The sequence below is a fragment of the Dipodomys ordii genome, unplaced genomic scaffold (assembly GCF_000151885.1).
Source record: "Dipodomys ordii isolate 6190 unplaced genomic scaffold, Dord_2.0 Scaffold108, whole genome shotgun sequence".
Lineage (NCBI taxonomy): Eukaryota > Metazoa > Chordata > Mammalia > Rodentia > Heteromyidae > Dipodomys > Dipodomys ordii.
In genome coordinates this window covers 872,806-877,928 of record NW_012267324.1, presented here as the reverse complement: position 1 = coordinate 877,928, position 5,123 = coordinate 872,806, and the positions used below count along the sequence as shown (strand labels likewise).

Genomic DNA, 5,123 nt, shown 5'->3' with positions numbered 1-5,123 from the left:
CACCCGGACCCCCGCCCTGCCCTCGGCCCCGCGCCTGCGCCCCGCGGGCGGCCCGGCCGGGACCTACTCCTTCCCTTACCCTGTGCTTGCCCAGAGCTCGCCCTCGAGGGCGGACACGCCACGGAGCTTTCCTCCGTCTCCAGCGATTCTATTCGAGTCGCCAGCCGGATTGGTGGCAGCTTGAGGGAAAGGAAGGAGGAGGAGGAGAAGTCAGTGGCTGGAACCGCGCATCCTCCCTCCCGCTTGGATAGATAGGAAGCACCCCCAGAAGGGAAGCACCCCCCAGAATGGAGATAGCTTTGTCATTTTTTCAGGTGGTAAAAAACAGCGGCTCCTACTAAGCGGGGAGCAGGAGGAGGGAATCCGGCCAGCTGCGGCCATGCCCGCTGTGCCGCCCGGCCTGGTGCGGGATCTGCCCTTCACCAGCTCAGCCCTGCTATGTCCGAGCGCGCCGGCTCCCAGGGAGCCCTGGCCCTCAGGGTGTGTGGGGAGCCCGGGACGTTCACAGCCAGGAGCAGCAGCCCCCCGGGGCAAGACTCCAGGCCCACGCGGGAACCTCCAGAAGTGCCAGAAGGTTCCATAAAGTTGACATTTGAATGTCCAGGTTCTCAGCCCCGACTTGCACGCACTAGATGCTTCTAGGAGCTTGTTTTTCTTGGGGTGTGTGGGGGGGGGCAGAGGTTGGGATTAGGCCTTACAGGTAGCTCAGCTGGTCTTGAATTTATTCTGGAGAAGTCTGGGTTCTCCTGCCCCCGCCTCCCTGGCGCTGGGATGGGATTACAGGAAGGCACCACAGTACCTGGAGCAGGCGTGTGGGGAGACACGATGCAGTGTGGGAGCTGCGGAACGCACCCCCAGGGCCCGGCCTCTCCTCTCTGCCCCCTCTCTGCGCTCAGTTAGTGCCCTGCAACTTGAGGCACAGCGCCACTTCGGTTTTCGATTGGTTGAGCAGGGGCTGGCTTTGAACTGTGATCCTCAGATCTCAGCCTCCTGAGTAGCCGGGATGACAGGCGTGAGCTACCAGCGCCCAGTTCTTGTTGTTTCTATTTGGCAGTACAAGGGTTTGCACTCAGGGCCTTGTGCTTTGCTAAGTCTGCGCTCAGACACTGGGACCACGCCTCCCAGCACTGTTGGCTTTATTTTGAGGCCCAGGGTGTAGAGTTTACGCCTGGAGTCACGCTCAGTCCTCTTCTTTAATCTTCCTGCGTAGCTGGGGTGACAGGTGTGGACTACCACACACACCTAGCTGTTGGTACCCAGCTGGCTTCAGATTGCAGTCCTCCAGACCTCAGCCTCCACATAGCAGGGATTTCAGGTGTGAGCTACCACACCCAGGCTCTCCTGGGTAACTTAAAAAAGAAAACAGTTCTTCTGGGCCGGGCGCCGCTGGCTCACTCCTGTCATCGAGCTACTCAGGAGGCTGAGACATGAGGACCACAATTCCAAGCCAACTGGGGCACAAAAGCTCCTGAGACTCTCCTCTCCAGAAAAAGGCAGAAGTGGTAGAGCACCGAGGCTCAAGGACAGCTCCCAAGCCCTGAGTTCAAGCCCCAGGACTAGAAAAATAAAATACAATAAAACTCTTCTGTAGCCAGAAAGACCCCTTTGTAGCCAGGCACCAGTGGCTCACACCTGGACTCTAGCTACTCCAGAGGTGGGTATCTGAGGATCAGACCTGGTGCCGTGTTTAGTTCTGGAGAGTTGCTGGCTGGTTGGGGGCTGACCGCAGGGCTGGAAAGTAACAGATTTAGACCCATTTCTCAGTCCCGTTGTTTCCCAACCTCCCCACCACCAAAGGGATGCTGCTGTCCCACCACTATAACCCCCCAAAACGGTCCTCGAAGTGGGGGGAGGACACAGGGTCCATCCCCAGCTGAGATTTATCCATCCGCAGGTCAGGTGAGGACATCCAGGTAAGAACCCACCAAGTTGGAGCTGGGACCACCAAAGCCATTGTTTCCCAGAAAAGCTGCACCTTGGTTCTAGAATGTTCTGAGCATCACATACCCAAAAATACACACATACACACACACACACACACACACGTTGTTGTTGTTGATTGTTACCTAGGTGGGAACTGGGGTTTGAATTCCAGGGCTTTAGGCTAGTGTGTAACACTTGATCCACGCCCCAGGCCCAGGCCACGCCCCTTCCACAAAGCCACGCCCCCAGGTCCAGCTACTGGGAGCAGTTCATTGATCCCTGGTTGGAGATTGCTGCTTTGAGGAGGGGGGCTTGATCTCACTATGTAGGCCAGGCTGGACCCGAACCTGCTATTTTCCTGCCTCAGCCTCCCAAGTGCTGGGATTACAAGCCTGGACCACCACTCCTGCCTCTGACCTTGTTATAAGCCTTTTGTGTGTGAGTGTGTGTGTGGTGGGGGGGGGGGGGAGGGAATGGGAGCTTCTCTTCCTACAACCTTGTGAGTCTGGGGCTAAGATCTACATTTTCCAGGGGAGGAAACTGAGGCACATCTGAGTTCAGAAGGTTGCAGAACAAGGCTTATCTCAGTCACTGAGAGATCCAGACAATACAGCACATGTGTTTAGATGCAGTGTCCTCCCCCAAACACAGCCTGGTATCCAAACTCCATCCACTCAGGGGCTAAGGGGCCGAGTGCTTGCCAGCCCTGTGTAAGGTCCTGCGTTCCCTCCCCAGGCTTCCTGTAAAAAAAAAATCCATTCACCTGGGCTGGGAAGGTGGCTCAGTGGTAGAGTGCTCGCCTAGCATGCATGAAGCCCTGGGTTTCATTCCTCAGCACCACAGACACAGAAAAAGCCAGAAGTGGCGCTGTGGCTCAAGTGGTAGAATGCCAGCCTTTAGCAAAAACAAATAAAAATTCACTCAGATTTCTACCTTCACCTATCTTTTTTTTTCCTTCTTTTTTTGGGGTCGGTGGTGGGGCTTGAACTCAGGGCCTGGGTACTGTCCCTCAGCTCTTCAGCTTGAGGCAAGTGCTTTACCACGTTGAGCCACAGCATCACTTCCAGTTTTCTGGTGGTCCTTGGGAGCTAAGCATCTCAGTGGACTTTGCTGCCCGGGCTGGCTTTGAACCATCATCCTCAGGTCTCAGCCTCCTGTGTAGCTAGGCTGGCAGGTGTGAGCCACCAGCGACCAGCCCCTCAGCTTTTTCTATTTCATTCCATTTCCAGAAACATCTTCCCTATACACTCCAAGCAGTTTGTGCCCTCTTCCTCCCAGGAGCCCCGTACAAGGGCAGATTGAAGCAGGGTCCCAGGACTTAGCGAGAAGTCCAATATTGCCAGGCCTGGTCATGCCTCGCTCCTGTCAGCCCAGCTCTGGGGAAGTGGAGGCCAGGCAGATGAAGAGTTCAGCCTGGACTACACAGTGGGACCCTAGCTCCACAGAATAGAAAAGGGGCTGGGGGGGGGGCTGCGGCTCGAGTGGTAGAGCGCTTGCCTTGACTGTGCAGCTCAGAACAGCGCCCAGGCCCTGAGTTCAAACCCCACCACCAACCCCCAAAAAAAGAGGGTGGGGCGGCTGGAAAGGTGGCTCAGTGGTAAAGTGCTTTCCTTGCACACATGAGGTCCTGGATTCAATCCCTCAGCACCACATACACAAAAAAAGCTAGAAATGGCCTTGTGGCTCAAGTAGAGCGCTGCTTGAGTAAATGAAGCTCAGGGACAGCGATCAGGCCGAGTTCAAGCCCCAGAGCTGGCAAAAAAAAATAAAAAAGATGCTATTACAGGATTCATGGATTCCACAGCCAGCTTTCTGCTTTCTTCTCTTCTCTTTCCGCGGGGGCTGGGGATGGAGCCCAGGCCTCGCACACGGGAGAGCTCATTCCCAGCTGCCTGCCGCAGAAGGCTGGGGGATGGGCATGGGTGTGAGTGGCAGAGCCAGCTGGCGCTCGGTCATGTGACTGTGAGGCTGGGGAGCCTGTGTTCATGTGTTCAGCAGCACAGGTGCCTATCGGGCCAGCCCCACCCCTGCTCCATGCCTGATCCCAGAGGACACAGAGGCCCAGGAAGGAATTCAAGCCCAGGCGTTATTTTTAGATGTACAGGGATCCATTTCTGCAAAGCACAGCGGCCTCTGAGCCGTGTTTTAAATAGAAGCCAGGACAGGACATACATACTCTAGAGAGGAGCAACTTTAAACGTCCAAGGCACCGCCAGGTACCCGCCCGTCACCCCTGTCATCCCAGCTACTCTGAGGATCCTGGTTCAAAGCCAGCCGGTGCACAAAAGTCCACCAAACTCTCTTTTTTAAATTATCTTTGTTTTTGTCGGTCATGGGGCCTGAACTCTGGGCCTGGGCGCTGTGCCTCAGCTCTTCAGCTCAAGGCGAGCGTGCTACCACTTGAGCCACAGCACCACTTCTGTTTTTTTTCCTCTTTGCTTACGTGGTGCTGAGGAATCAAACCCAGGGCCTCATGTATGTGAGGCAAGTGCTCTACCACTGAGCCACCTTCCCGACCTCCACCAAACTCGGCAGAAGGAAGGCGGCCCTGGAGGAGCGGGTGGATGAGGCTTGTGGCAGGCTTGTTGGGTTTTGTGGGTTGGTTCATTCATTTATGTACTGTAGGTGCTGGGGACCCCAGAACCCTGCCAGGCTCCTGAGCCTCACCACTCACCCATGTTTCCTAGCAACCAACCCTGGAGGACAGCCAGGTTCCTGTGTAGGCCCCGCCCCCAAGTGCCCAAAGCCCCGCCCCTGCCAAACCACACCCCCAATGACCTAATCATCTCCCAAAGCCCTGCCTCTGCCAAGGCCCCTCCAAATCAACTGATGGCCTTACTAAGCCTCACCTCTTAAAGGTCCCACTGCCTTAAGACCTGCTCACTGGAAATCAAGAGTCCAAGGCTTTGAGCTTTCTGCAGAAGTATGATCAGTATGATCATCAGGCGGTGCTTTGTGCCTGGGGGAGGGGGAGAATCAGCCTGATAAAATTCTGCTCTAAGACCACCACCCCTAGGAGGGGCTGGGAAGGTGGCTCCGTGGTAGAGCGCTTGCCTTGCATGCATGAGGCCCTGGGTTCCATTCCTCAGCACCACATAAGCAGAAAAGGCCAGAAGTGGCACTGTGGCTCAAGTGGTAGAGCGCTCACCTTGAGCTGAAGAGCTGAGGGACAGCACCAGGCCCAGAGTTTAGGCCCTGGA

At 56.0% G+C, this 5,123-nt stretch overlaps 1 protein-coding gene across 1 annotated transcript in view; it reads right to left on the bottom strand.

The window, feature by feature from the left end:
* Positions 1-5,123, bottom strand: part of Smim7 (small integral membrane protein 7) — a 14,767-nt gene that overhangs the window by 9,350 nt on the left and 294 nt on the right. The gene's annotated exons all lie outside the window — the stretch shown is intronic.